Below are 16376 nucleotides of genomic sequence, written 5' to 3'. Positions count from 1 at the left end.
TCCATGATCCAGGATAAACTTTTTAAGACTTTTATACATCATTAAAAGCGAGATTACATCCAATACAATCAAATTTAGGAAACTCTCTCTAACTGTGTGTTCATAGATCCATCATCTGGTCGGAATAAACAACTTTATAAAAATAGTTAAGTGAAACAATTTATTTAAAAACTGTTAGAGAAACACTCAAACTTCAATGACATAATCAAAGATGCTTTGCAATGTCTCACGGTAAAAGCCCGACTATAAACTTCGGCTGTTGTATATAGACAAATTTTTTCTGTCTCGAGTGAGGATATTCGACTCTGGCAATTCAAATTGCTTAAGATTTGCATAATAATTTATCGCACTCAATGGGCAAACCCCAAGATACATTATCCGATTAACTGGCCGGTGGCAGATATTCCACCATTACCATTCCATTAACACCCGCATCGAATTAAGTTGATTTCCAATGCGAGTCAAGAGACAAGCAGCTGAGTTGCTAATCCTCCCGCCCGTCAAAGTTCGCCAACAGCATGGCAAATTTATTTATAAAGGGATTTGCATAGTGCGATATGAGAGGCATGCACTTATCCTCTCTAAAGAGAGAAAATCCGTTAGAGGTGCATGATATAAAGTGAAGTAAGAATGTTCCACTGAAAGATAACTTTTGGATATATCTGGAGTATTTTATATAAGTAAATGGAATAATGAATGATTTCAATTTAAAGTTGAGGTAGCTTAAGATATAGTTTTATACAATTAACTCTTATTATTATACAATTAATAAAGATAACTTTTGGATATATCTGGAGTATATTATAACATATAAGTGAATGTAATAATGAATGATTTCAATTTAAAGTTGAGGTAGCTTAAGATATAGTTTTATACAATTAACTCTTATTATTATACAATTAATAAAGATAACTTTTGGATATATCTGGAGTATATTATAACATATAAGTGAATGTAATAAGGAATGATTTCAATTTAAAGTTGAGGTAGCTTTAAATAAAGTTTAATAAAATTAACTCTTCTTTTTATATAATTTATAAAGATAGCTTTTGGATATATCTGGAGTATTTTATATAAGTAAATGGAATAATGAATAATTTCAATTTAAAGTTGAGGTAGCTCTAAATAAAGTTTTATAAAATAAACTCTTCTTTTTATACAATTTATAAAGATAACTTTGGGATATATGTATCTGGAGTATATTATATAAGTAAATGTAATAAGGAATGATTTCAATTTAAAGTTGAGATAGCTTTAAATAAAGTTGTATACAATTAACTCTTCTTTTTATACAATTTATAAAGATAACTTTTGGATATATGTATCTGGAGTATATTATATAAGTAAATGTAATAAGGAATGATTTCAATTTAAAGTTGAGATAGCTTTTAAAAAGTTTCTTCTTTTTATACAATTTATAAAAATACCTTTTGGATATATCTATAGTATATTACAGAAGTAAATGGAATTCCGATTGATTTCAATTTAAAGTTGAGATAGCTTTAAATAAAGTTGTATACAATTAACTCTTCTTTTTATACAATTTATAAGGTGAGAACAATGTTCTTTTATGCTATGCATTTAATCAACACTATTTTGTGTAATATAAACGCTAATCGACTTTAGAATACAACTAACACCGTAGTTATACATTTCACAACAGGGCCCAGCATTTTTTTTTCCACCCATTTAAATTTGATGTGTATCAAGCGAGCAGATCTCCATCAGCAGCTTTGCGAATTGCGCCACGTGGCAAGGGCGTAGAATAAAGTCGTAAAATTGAATTGGTAATTTTTTGTGTTAAAAGCAGAAAGTAAAATAAATGGAATTGCTGCTAAGACGCAAAGATGCGGCAAATGGCAAAGTCAAGGCATACAAAATGACAATTCAAGGAACAAAAAAAAAAACCAAAGAAGAAGAAGAAGAAGGAGAAAAAGAACAGAACCCACAGGCAAAACGCACAGAAAATGCAAATGAGTCGCATCGGGAATGAGCGAATGGAATTGGGGCAGGTTTCTATGGGATGGCTTTCTTCGACGTTCCAACGAACCAAGAAAATTAAAGCAAAATAAAATACAATGCTTAACGAGCTGGACAAAGTGAAGGGAAAATCTTCTCCAAGCAAAATTGCATTCTTCGCCCTACTCTCCTCAAGTCCTTTGGCATCTTTAATCGAAAGTGTTGAAGCTCATAATTGCAGAAAAATTCAATATTTCTTAATTATATCAGATTCTTGAGAGATTCAAATTAAAGCGCTTAATACGAGTCTCAATTATCGGCTCTAAACTAAATACGAATATTTTGCTTACTTTTTTCCAACTAATATTAAGAAATATTCCTATTTCAAGTGGATATTTGAACAACTTTTTAAAATAAAACCGATTTAAATTGGAAGTGTTAAGCGACGCTCTTCAAAGTTTGATCTTGTTGGTTTTAATCAAAAACTATCCGATTGATCTGAAATTGCAATATGTCATTTTAATAATATACATATGCCAACAGCCCGAACTACGATTTTCAATGTTTTATATTAAATATTATATATTATTTTTATAGTTTTAGCTTGACTTGTATCTTAATAAATAGAAAATATTTGACTCTCTGCAATTTATTGTTCTTTATTAAGATAAAGATAACCGCTACGCAGTTTGAATACGGACAAAACCGTGCAGCATTATTTTTAAAAGACACTAAAACTCAATACCAAAAAAATACTAAAATATACCGAAGGCTATATTTGAGCTGGAATTGTCAAAAAAACATCTCTTCTTTGATAACACAAAGGCAACCAATAATTACAACATTTTATTTATACTATATTTATTTTATTTCATTGTTTTGCATTAATTTAATAGTAATAACTTTTGTCCAATTACGAAAAATAAATCCGAGAAGATGTAAACATCTTCGTTGAGTCTCTGCCTTCTTCATAAGACAGAGTATCTGCTAGTCTATACGTGACTCCCGTGTTGTCATGTACTTGATTATTTGTTGTTTTGTTTTATTTTGTGTTTACCATTTGTTCGTCTTATTGTCGCTTCTGTTCCCTATTCGTTGTTTATGTTGTTGCTGTTTCTGTAATAGGATTATTGCATAAATTAAAGTATTTACCGCGGCATCGCAAGTGAGATTTGCAACGCCGCCTGGCACTTTTCTATTACTGTCTTCACTCGGCTGATGGAAGACAACGATGAGTATAGCACATTAAAAAAAAAAAGCGGAATAACAAAACAGCTCAGAATAAAAACAAACGTTCTTTCACATAGAGATTGAGCTGCATAAAAAGTGGAAGCACGGCGCATAAAAGAAAAGTTAATTGTATTAATTTAGACTGCCAAGTTGAGATATAATCGTAAATCGAAAAGATTTATGTCAAATTATATGGTAATGTATGCTTAACAGACATCAGAATGAAACCACTTCTAATAAATATAAAATAATAATCTATTATAAAATATTTCTCATGCATATATTTCAATTTCCATTTTTAGAAATATTGTTTTCACCATTTCAAACGTTGTAAAGAAAAGAAGTAAGAGACTGAACAAAATATTTTCAAGCTCAGCAACTCAAATTGTAATTTGAAGCTACTTTAAATAAAGGAATTCCGCTTAGCTAAGGAAAATCCTTAGAGATCAGAGGTCACAGCAAATACAACAACAACATCAAAAAGTATCGGATTAATCACTTCCCAAATATTGAAACCAAACGCACAAAAACCGCTAAATTCATTTTGATAAAAGTTTAATATCGCCAAGAGCTCGCAATCAATAGCGATTGGTCAATGGCGAGAGGGGAATGCGGAGCGATGAACCTCCAGGACCTGTGAGCCTTCGATGGTCGGAGTGCCTACGACCCCAAAACGCGCCTCAATAATTCAAAGATGTTAAGCCGCAAATTGGCGATGGCATTGCCGTTGGCGTTGACGTAGACGTTGGCGTCGAAGTCGACGTCGACGTTGTTGTTGGCGTTGGCATTGGGAACGTTAATATTAGGCAGAAGTTGCCGTCAGTATCAACATTCCAACAGCTGGGACCCCCTCGCTGACAGGATATACATCGGCTGAGGGTTACACACACACACACACACACACACAAACATCGAGTCAGACGCAGTCGTGGCATCTCATCCACAACCTCCCACACACACACACACACACATTGTCGACTAACACGCACGCATTAAACTCTATTGGGTGCTAATGTTTTTTTGGCCCAACCCCCCAGACCCAGACCCAGAAGCAGCTTCCCACATCAGAGGGCAGAAATTTTCATAAATTCAGCAATGAGCCTGTCGACATGCCCAAACACACACACAGAAACACACACATACACCCGCACACCACGTTGCATACGTAATAAAAATACGTTAAAATGTTTGTGCCATATACACAAACACGATGCTTATTGCCTACTTCTCTGCGCGTGATGCAGACGGTGAAAAGAAGCACACACACACACACACACACACACAGAGAAAAGGCAGGATGCCCGATTGCTGTGCTGCGATGTGGTGTAGGAGGCGTGGAGATGTTGTTCATTTATGGCGGTTTCCGTATAACGCCTCGTGCTGATCAGAATCTGCCAAACTGCCAAACTCTAGTAACATTAAATTGTGCTTCAATATTAAAGCAGCGAATGAATTCAAAGCAGCTGCATAACATAGTTATTTTTGTTTTGTAAAAATTACATTCTTCTCATATTCAGAAATGAGATCTAAAAGAATTATTTTCTCCGTCGCTACTTGAGAGAATTCTGCAATTAGTTTCAACAACACTCCTTGAAACACTTTGATGTGGAATGACACAGAAAACTGGCACCCATTCACTACACAGAGAGAAAAACAATCTACATTTAAAAGTAGATTTCAGGTCCTGAGTTAAAACTTTTCGATCTTTAAAAAAAAAAATCTTGAAATATTGATTAAAAAGTTTTGAAAACAAGATTTCTCGTTTCTCAATTTTAATTAGGACATTCAAAAAACATTTTTTTTTTTAATTTTAAAAGCTCTTAAATTAAACAAGAATTTTAATCTTGGCAGTGCCAATATTGTAAATCCCTTTCTCCAATATTAAAATCTAGTTTTTGGTGTTGTTGCTGTTATCTCAGTAAATAGATATGCCGCGAATCATCATAGACTTACAAATTAGCTGCTTTGGTTGAGAATCTGATATATATTTAGAATTCTATGGTATATTTTTAACGGTAATAGATAATTATACTAAAACAGATCCACTTAGTACATTAGTTTGGTATATTGTATGGTAAAAATTCCTACTTACAACGGGTCTTAGCCGCCTTGGTTGAGAATCTGATATATATTAGCACTTTATGGTATATTTTTAATGGTAATATATTAATATACTAAAACAGATTTACTCGGTATATTAGTTTGGTATATTTTAGGAATAATACTGTTTTGGTTTTATTTAAAATGGATAGCGAATATTTCTTACTTCTTTAAAGTTTGATCTTAATATAAGATTTTACTTTCTTGTTTCAATTCTTACATCATATAATCATGATTCAAGATGTTGTTCTATTATTATTTCTTTTTCAGCATGTTTTTTCTTTATGTGTATGAGATGCGCGGTCTCATTGGCGAATTAAGTGCGCTTACAAAGAGGGCTGCCATAAAAATTTGCATTTGTCTAATGCCACACACCACATACTATACTTAGATTGTACCATAGTATACCATAAGCGACCGAGACTCGCACGATAAGAAACATCCCCATGCGACGTCACGACCCTACTCTATCGAGGTGCATGTCTGAACCCTTTTGCAAGCGCTGTGGCAGATAGAGGACAGGGTCTGAAGGACATAACAATGTGCTCGGCGATTTCTTCAGCGCGATACGTGCAAGGATTTTTTCGCCAGCATCGTTATATGATGTCTGCCCATCCCCACATTTTGTTCTCGCTTCCCCTTTGCAATCTGCCAACCGTCCCTTTCACTCTTCCTTTATGTGGAGGAGTGACGTTTTTGCGCTATTTCCTATTAAGCTATTTTTTGCCGGCTCTCTCTTACTTCCTCTTTCTCTATCTACTAATTCATTCTCTTTTCTCCTCTGTTGTCGTCTTGCCAAATTCGTCTATAGTAGTTGCATAGCAAAGTATACTGCTAGAGTAAAAGTTTAACCCTCGATAAGCACACCCACTCACACATACCCATACTCACATAAATACATACATATATACATAGATACACGCGTTGTCGTACATGTGCGTGTATCTCATTTATCGATTTTCATCGCACTCAAATCCCATGCGCCTGTCTGCAATAGCACCCTGTGTCTGTGTGCGTTTGTGTGTGCATCTATGTGAATGTATGTGTGTGTGTGTGTGTGTGCTTGTGGATTTTTGACATGCCAACGCATTTTAAATTTGCATTTTTTGGCTGTTGCAAGCACAAGCTCGCTTTTAGCCAAGAGCGATACGATTCTACATTGTAAATGAGTTTGGTTGCAACTACTTATAGGGATAGAGACAATCGCTAATGACATATATATATTTTGGAATATATCCCAATACTTTTTTTTTGCTAATTATCGCTTACAAAATATTGAAAACAAATTTGTTTCGCTTTTCTATTGACAAACTTTGCAAGAAGTTTCCATTTTATTAGTCATCTTAAAAAGTTTCGTGCGATACTTCGAAAACTGGAAAACAGTTTTACATATGAGTCATGAATCGTCAACTCATTTTCTTTATTTTCCCATCTTACCAAAGATTTTTCCCCTTTTTTAACTTCTCTTTACAGATTTCCGAACAGGGATTTTTCTTTCCACAACTTTACTTTTTTTTACTTCTCTTTACAGATTCCAAAGAGGGATTTTACTTTCCACAACTTTACTTGATTTCTTTGTCTTTAAATCGAGGAAACTGAAGATTTTTAACTTTTACGAATATGCAAAATTCATTGATTTCCATTCAAAGAGGTTTTTTGCTGGGACGCCGAACTTAAATTGTACAGCTGACATGGGATTCACAGAATTTTGAGCCCCAGCATTACTGAAAATTTAAGACCTTTGAAGAACTTAAAATTTCACCGCTGAGGCTGATGATGAAATTTTAAAATTTACTCCATGAGGACACATGATTCTCCCCGTTTATAGTTTTATTAACTACTTCGCTTCCATAAAAAATCTGTCTTCAATTTCCATTGAAAATATTTCTTGATTTTGCTAATCAGCAATGAAATTCCTATTTTGTATTAACTATTACAAGAGTATTTTACCTGTTAAATCATTATGCAACATTGTTTACACTTTTAAGGCGTTGCATCCAACTTTACACATTTATCTGATGTAAATGGCATTAGAACTTAACTGTTTCGATATTTAATATGGTATATTTTGTGCTCTATGGTATATTTTGTTTATTTATTTAGTATATTTTAACAGAAAAGGGACCGTCGCACTTTATATTCACTTTTTCTTCAAATTATACACCAAGTTTCTCACAGTCAATTAAGAGCTTTTTCATACCTATTTTATTGACTCCATTTCAAACCTATCAAATTAGTACAGCAAAGAATTTACACCCCAGAAAAAAATATGATTTATTGGTATCTGATAATATTCCATATTTGACGTTTAAGCAGTATATCCCTTTTTAGCACACATTTTAATTGGTTAATATCATAGTTAAAATAAAGTTTTTGTTTTGTTTAATTTATGAGTAACCCCCACATCACACTCCAACTCTAAAAACACACAATGGCAGCTACAATAAGTCACTGTCAAAAGCTGTCTCCATGTGTGTGTAATACACACAATTTGTGTGAGTGAGAATGTGCATGTGTGAACCTCAACCGCCTCTGAGATTTTGAAGGTAACTTTTTGTGAAATTTTGTGATTTATTAATGCTGATATATTGGCCAAATTAAACCAAGGCAACCCAAAGATTTTTAGACCTGTGCACTTTTGAAATGATGAAAAGGGTCTATCAAACTGTTAAGCAAAACAGAGCGATAAACATACCAAAAATATACCGAAAATACTAAAGTATAACAAAACTTCTATTTCGGATATCAATTTATCAAAACACTGCGATATCATGCTTAACATGTATACAAAAAATACTGAAATATACCAAAACCTCTATTTCGGACGATTTACTAATACATTAAAAATATACCATAGCGTACAAAATATACCAGATTAATACAGTCGCAAATATATTTGGCATATAAAGTTAATTTTTGAACAACTTCTTAAAAAGCTGATGAAGAATATATATATTTTATGGGATCGAAAAATCATTCTTTTGCCTGTCACATATAATTCCTGTTGGTACAAAATTCTAATGCTCTTTCATCATCTGGTAAAAAGTATAACAGGATAATGTGAATATTATAATTTAGATGATTTTTACATATTCCAAATGTTCGATTGACAACGAGTACATTTTCTCTCCTCGATACCTTACAAGAATCAACAGATATTAGAATATCCCTCATTAAATATTAAGCTTGAGCAAATTTGTAATATTACTATAGAAACTGCTTTGGGCGCTGTGTCATGAATTTGTTTTGTCTACACTTAATCTAATATGAGTAGCCCATTTTAGTCGAGGCCGATACAATCAAATTATGGCACGAACCCAAACTCATTCACACTGACTTCGTGTGCAGGATTAGGTGTTGGGCATTTAGAATCCGGATTCCCCATCACCAGCACAAATAATATTGATTAAAGGAATTAAGGTCAATTAGTTGCTGAGAGCTTTCGATATTCAAATCAAAAGGGAAATTTAAAAGCAGAATTAGTAAGATATTGACTCAATTTCCCCACACGCTAGTAACTTATCTGCAATAAGGTGAAATGCCAATAATTATAAATAAAGCAATTAAGAAAACAACTTTCGGACTTATTGGATTACATAAGAATATATTTTGAATAAAATGGAAACACTTATTGCTTCAAACACAAATATATACCAAAAATATGCAAAATATTTATTATATTTATTACATTTGGCCTCAGACTATCAACCAAAGAACTTAATCCCTGATTACATAAACAGCATCTGCTTGAAATATTATATTCAGTGATGCAATATTTAACACCAAAAGTTGGTCTAAATATTTTCTTAAATTTAATTTTTTCTGTTTTTCGATTATTATTTATTTCTATAGAGAAAAGCAAAGAGTGATTAAGTTTTTGAGGTTAAACTTTTACAAAATGTTCGATCAGTATAAACAGCGTATTAATCTGAATAGTTGTACTTAATGTTTACACCATAAAATTGTGTTTTTTGCTACTTCTAAGTTAATTACATCCATTATAGAAACAATAAGCAGGTATACAAGAAAGGCTCTTCGCTTGAAATAGCTTTGATATCATAAACTCAATAATTCATTAAGGGATTTTTATCGAAATCTCTCAGAAATGTATATTTATTCGTCGCTTTAAATCACCTTAAATGTTATGCTTAACAAAAATGTGAGATAAAGTTGACTTTTTATTTTATTTGTGTGTTCATCCAAATGCGCAGAGGGTTGCCGTGTTTAATAAGAATAAAAATGAATCATATCTGCTTTTGATTCAGCACAAGGTAAAGGCAAAAAAGGGCAGACAAACACAAATCAAATGTAACTCGACCCCGCCCCCGCCCCCGCTCCTGCTCTAAAAATACGGTTTCAGGTGAGCTCAGCGAAGAGGCCAAAAAGTGCGATAAATAAATAGCGCAGTGATGAAAACAAAAAGAGCGCGAGTGTGTGCATATGCCGGTGGGGCAGTGTGTGTGTGCATTTGGATTCTGTAAGCGCGCTCTCTCGCTCTCTTTCTCTTTCTGTTTCTGTGTCCAAGAAATGTACGGTAAAGTATGCATTCATTTGTGCACAATGTAGTACACGCCGCCGAGGCGCGAGTGTCTGTGAATGGTGGGTAATGGGTGTGTGACTGTGACTCTGACTGTGACTGTGAATGCAGAAAGAGTGCCACCTGGCATCGCATCGGTTGACTTGGTGTGAACAAGTGTGCGAAAGCGCCTAAAAACAGACAGCAGACAGCAGAGAGGAGACAACAGAGAACAGAGCAGCAGACAAAAGAAAGACATGAAATGAGCAAATGGGATCCAGTTTCACTTGCTCTTATCTCTTTACATTTTCCATTTTTTTACGTTTCACGTTGACTCTGAATGCGAGGAGTATTAGTGCGAATTCGAGTGAGAGTGTGATTACGATTATTATGATTATTGTTTACTACAAGCGGGGCAACGAAGTTGGGGAGCAGGGCCAACTGGGTAAGGTGAGACACAACAAAAAGCAGCAAAAGCAAAGCAAAGCAAAAGCAAATATCATAATAAAAGTTCATAAAATAAAAAAGACTGCCTCGCTCCGCTCCCCGTTGGGGGCAATGGTTGTGCCAACAATGCGACACGGTCGTGCTAGTTTTATGTGCCACATAAACATTTCACACCCCTTCTCTATGTCCGTCTCCCTCACCCTCTCGCTTGCTCACTCTTTGCTTTTTGTTGCCTGCTTTTTGGCGCGCGAAAAAGTACCGCTAGTACCTGGCATTTTATTACTTGTCTGTACAAATGTTATTTCAGTTGTTGTTTTGCTGTGCGATACCCCGTAAGGTAAGTAGAAGGAGTGGATGTGACTTCGTAGGAGGATTTAATTAAAGTGGGAGCAACACTATAATGTGTAGCCTTTTAATACACCTTAATGTTAATATGTATTCTGGCTTCCAAATAATATCCAATCGTAAAAATTCATATATATATGCTTGACACTCACTTTTCTAGATTTCTTGACGTTCAACTGATCTATTTTAGACTCCACTGTGCAAAGCTTTGAAGCGGCCGCCAGGTGAACAAGACTTTTGAGTTTTGTTTAACAAGTGCAATGATTAAAACTAATTTAAGGGGTCAACTTCGTGAACTGGAAAACGCGACACTTTCAAGAACTTATGTAAGTCTGCACTTTGCTTTCGGGGCGGGGGAGGGTTGTGGAAAAGCTTTGCTTTTCGAAGATTAACACTTTTTCATTTCATTTGCTTCAAGTATTTTTCACGTTGGCAAATTTTGTGGGCAGTGCCTATAGCTAGAACTTTTCGGGTGCAGACTCAAATACCCCACGGCGGAAACGGAAACCGGAAATTGCGCGCACAACAAGCAGCACCAACGTCGATGGCGACTGCGACAGCGACAGCGACTGCGACCGCAACGGCGACGGCGACGACGACTGCGACGGCGGCGGCGGCAACGAGAATCTCGACGCGACGCAACACAACGTTACTCCAACACGTTATTGTTGCCTTTGTTGTTGTTGTCGGTTGTTGTTGTTGGGAACAGTTGATGCTGTTTACTCACAATTGAAACCACAAGCTCGTTGAGTTTTCCACGTTTATGTGGAGCTTAATGCGTATTTAAATATGCTTCAAATGCAATTAATTTTGATTTTCATTTAACACACAAAGACATCCACACACATACAGCAGACAGTCGGAACAGCAATTAATTATGTTTGCCTTGTTGTGCTCTTATTGCCTCTTATTAAACACGCGGACATCGAACTTTTTAGTGACCCCGAACGCCGCTCCGGAAATGTCAACGGTATTATTTTCTTTTTTTGCTTACTGGCCCCCAATGGAAAACACAATTGACTTCGAATGAAAACAATTTTCACAAAAATTTCACTATCCCGCTTGAGATTTTCTTGCAGCACTTCATTCGTGGCGATTCAGCAAATAGCATAGAATGGCAAATTGTAAGCGCTTTCCACGACGCACGTCCGATGACAACGATAAATGCTCGCAAACTAACTATACAATAATGGAAGCACGCCAAGCAGTGAAATAAATTCAATTGTAAACTGTTTCCAGTGAGCACATTCGCTCTCAGCGTCGTCGTCGTTCATCCCTTCGCTGCGTTCGACTCATCTCGCTCGCTCTCTCTCTCTCTGAACTGGAAGGATATGCGCGCTCTTTGCTCTTTGCTCTTTGTCTGCTTCACATTTTACTGCTTTACCGGCTTTATTTTTGTTTTTGTTTTTGAGTTTGTCGTGTGCACGCCTTTGTCGGCATTTCCAAAAGGCACAACATCACCCTTTGCCGTTGACGTTGTCGTTGCCCTTGCTCTCGCTGTCTGCTTTCACGCACAACATTTCACCATTTTTTCCACTGCTCCTAATAAATAAAATCGCATACTATTACATTGCGTGAATCCTTCCATGCACCTAAAGTTTCTAACAATGAATGCGTCAATTATTATTGAATCACTTCCACACAGCCCCGCAGCTACTACACCAAAAATATCCCTGGCGCAGCGGACCTTGACGGCCCTATGACAGGGGGCACACCTGTTGTTCCAGGTCGCAGGTGCTTAGCAGTATTTTGCATTATGTTGTTCTCATCATACACAAGCTCATAATCCGTTCATAAAGCTTAACAATCATTCAGAGTGTGTTTACTCTCTGATGTGCGCCAAAATTCCCATCTCCAGTTTTCATATTTTAAATTGGCGAGAGGAAACGTGACCAAAATCTAAATCAAATTTGATCTCCGTTTAACACAAAGGGCTTTTGACGCCAAATTTGATGCTGTTTAAAAATACTTTACTTCACTTTAGATAGGACCAGAGATAAATATAAACGAAATCTTATTGTCATCAACATTTTAAATGCTCTGTCACAGCAATATATTAAATGCTCAGCTTGGAGTCCAAATATCATTATAAAAATATCCACATCTAATTAACGGGATTGAGTGCGGGTCTTCGGCAATAGTAGAAACAATAACAATAGCACTGCCTGCACTCCAGGGTTGCCAAGGTAGCTGCTAATATAGTTTGAGTTTGGCAAAAGTATGTGAAAAGACGAAATGAAATCAATGCATGAGGGATGAGAGGAAATGTCATTGGCATTGCACACATAAACACACAAACACACAAGCACAAGCAGGCACTCACACACACACATACACACGCACGCATCCTCATAATTGTAGAGTGTTGTTAGTGTTGCGGTTGCATTGTGCGCGGGGCTCGAGACTTCGAATTCGTTTTTCGGGCTCGGATTGCAAAACTCTGTGCTCAGGGGTTGCTCCCGCTGCATCTGCTTGAAAATTCGAGCCAATTTTTTATATACAGTGGCCATTGAAAATGCACAAAATGGGTGTTATATTTTTGTGCGAATCTTTGTCATGAGCTTATAACAAATTGCTTTATGGGTTTCAATGTTCAATACACGGATTAAACGAAGTTCGAATGGGTTTTGTTAGTGATAAGAGCGTAAGTTCTACTCGAGCACTTATCAACATGATCGTTCTTCTTCTTTTTTCTTTGTCACGCTAAGGAAATTTAATAATAAGAATAGTTATTTTTTGAATTGGATATTAACAAAGTGTTGGATCTCGATGAGCCAAAGCCAATATTTGAATTAAGTTGCTGTGAGGGTTGATGACTGTTTGTTGATTGGATTGAATTCGGATATCTTTGAGTATCTTGGACACGTGGACAAAAGCACACACGCTTGCAAGGGAGCTTGCAGATTTTTTTGTTGAGTGGGTTCAATGCGAAACTACAAACTGTCAACTCGGCTCTGCTGCAGGGTCATCATACTCAGGTACTACATGCATTCCATATAAGCGTTAAACTGTTCCCCCTTCAAGAAGCAAAAGCGCAACTAATGCTGTTTTGATTTACTCTACTACATGTGCGTGTGTGTGTTGGATTTGGGTTCATTCAAGTGTTAAGTGTGTGAGTAAAATTACAAGCGTTGCAAGCAAGACAGAAAGGGCAAATGAAATGGCATGGGCAAAGCGAGCTGTGCAGAATAAGAAAATATTTGCGAGTCAGCATTGTATTATATTTTCCTTTTGGGGAAGTTTCTATCGAACTTTAATGCACATTTGGCCAATGTCGGCAACCCTGTGACAACGAAGAGAGATCCATCCAGCTCCAGGCCTCTTAACTGCACGCCCAGTCGCTGGCTGCTGCTCTCTGCGCAGCATTCCAGAAACGACGCGTCTTGAAAAGAGAGCGAGACAGAGAGAGAGACAGACAGTGAGAGCGAGTGCGAGTGAGCGACAGAGAGTGGGAGAGTGAGCGAGAGAGCAAAGTTGCTGACGAGCTCTTTGCAAATGAAATGTTGAACACAACGGCAGCGTTAACAATAACAGGGAAAACATAAAACAAAACATAATACAAAGACAGTAGAGCCAGGCAGCCACAAGTTAAATTTGAAATTTATGTTTAACATTTGAGGCATTACAAAATATGTATGCAAGCAGTAACAACAACAACAACAACAATAACAACTACGAAAACGTTGAGATGAACAACAACCACATCTAAACACAAATCACGCAAATATAATTTATTATTTTGAGCCTTATCCTTGAGCCGCAGCCAAGGCGCGTCTTGATGTGTTTGTCTCTGCTTCAGCTTCGGCTTCTGCTTCTGCTTCTGCTTCCGTCGAGCCATCTAGCAGCATCCCCCTCTATCTAAGCGCCTCTCTCATGTGCTGCCTGTCTCTTTTTGTTCCGTCTTCTGCCTGTCCTGTCCTGCCCTGTCCTGTCCTTTCATTTCCTTTCCGTTCCTTTCTTTTCCTTTCCTTTCCTTTCGTTTTCTTTGCCTTAGCTGCTCTCGGTAAAGTTCTATGCTTAACGCCGTTTTTGTGTACGAGACACGATGACGACAAATTTTCAACGTGCAACCTGGCACTGAGCTGAGATTTTCCAAATTCCTTGTCTTCACTGCTACTGGCATCTAGGATTCGCCTTCTCTCACTCCTCCCTCTCTCGCTCCCTCTCCTGTTTAACTCTATCATTGCATGCATGCAAAACTGCTTCAAGTCGACTGTTGAAAGGATTAGAACGGCTCATGTGTGCCTCTCTCTCGCTCTCTCTCTCTCTCTTGGTTCCTCTCTCCCATATCTGTCTGGCTGGATGGATGAGAAGGAGCGAACTGATTGCTTGCGAAGAACAAGACAGCCGAACAGGAGAAGGGGGCGGCAAGCGAATACTATATGCAAGGGGGTGGGTGACGTTGTGTGTGTGATGAGTGGGTGGTGACAACGTAAAAAGTATTTGCACAACTCTCAAGTGGGTCAAATGATTAGGCGGCATGATGAAGTGCCTTTGCCACTCGAGCCGACGTCAACGCCAATCCGTCCAGGACCCCGCCAGCTGCCATCGACTCTGCTTCCTCTCCGCTCTCCCTCTCCCTCTCCCTCTCCTGCGCCCTCGCCACCTTCCACTGTCTTACGACCATTCAAAAATAAACAGTTTAATGTTTTGAATGAGCAATTGAATTTGATTATACACGAGTGTATTTGCATGTAAGTGTGTGTGTGTTTGTGTGTGTGTCTGTGTGGGTGTGTGCTTGGGACGTCGCTAGCTACAATGCTGGAATGTGTGTAAGGCAAATGCACTTGCCAAGCGACGCAACGGAGCAATGGGAAACTAAAGATAATACGGTATGCTGGAGGAGGCGAGGACCCGACTGATGACACTGAGCTAAATGTGATAAATGAGCTTACGTGACATTAGACAACACCTCATGTGAGATTAACTTGCACCATGATTACGTTTGAAAACTGTCAAACTCATTGCGTAGCCAGCAACCGTTGCTTGTTAACTTTTTACGCAACATGAACGTAAACACTTGTAATGGAGACGGCGGCTTTCTAAATAACCCACAGTTTGCCATAGTTTTTAATAATCCTTCTCGAGGATGGAGTAGGTAGGGAATGGTAATATAACTTGCAATTATATAAAGTTATTTGTCCTAACTCACTGAACAATAAACGCATAACCCGAAGGTTAAGCCCTAGGATGCTGAAATTTGAACACCACTTAGTTTAGAACATTTGATCAATAAGATTGGGTACCAACTCCAATCAACTTTAATCACTCTTTTAAGGTTGCACCAAAAAGTTAAGAGCACTAAGAGTTATGAAGGGTAATATCTCAATAAAACCCCAAACTCAAATCTCATGTAGTCAAAAGAATACAACTAAAAGAGCATTGACTTTCGACAGAAACTAAGAAAATAATATATTGCCGATGTCAAACCTGAAGCTACAGCTACCTTTTGTCCAAAATAGAAGTAGAATGAACCTTAAATACCACTCAAAAAAAATCAAAATAATCGAGCTAGAGTATCGGTTTCCTATAAATTAGAAAGTAAGATATATTATATATAGTCGAGTATAAGATACACGCTACCCACTTTGAATATGTTAAAAGCAAAACTATGCGTTATTATTTTTAAAATATACCAAAAAATATACCACGAACATACTAAAACATACCGAAGGCCATATTTGGTATATCGATGAAGTATTACATTAGAAAACTACTATTAAGGACAAAATATACCAGATTTTAAGCCAAAGCAGCTAAAAATAGATTGATTTTTTAA

The 16376-nt window shown here is 36.8% G+C and overlaps 1 protein-coding gene across 1 annotated transcript in view; it reads right to left on the bottom strand.

Annotated features, from left to right (window-relative positions):
• Positions 1–11760, bottom strand: part of LOC133845601 (uncharacterized) — a 90163-nt gene extending 78403 nt beyond the window's left edge. The window contains 1 exon segment of the mRNA XM_062280098.1: positions 10750–11760. The gene's annotated coding sequence lies outside the window, so the exon portion shown is untranslated.
• Positions 11761–16376: the final 4616 nt, after the last annotated feature.

This window comes from Drosophila sulfurigaster, chromosome 3 (genome assembly GCF_023558435.1).
Source record: "Drosophila sulfurigaster albostrigata strain 15112-1811.04 chromosome 3, ASM2355843v2, whole genome shotgun sequence".
Classification (NCBI taxonomy): Eukaryota; Metazoa; Arthropoda; class Insecta; order Diptera; family Drosophilidae; genus Drosophila; species Drosophila sulfurigaster.
This window is presented reverse-complemented; position numbering and strand designations above follow the sequence as displayed.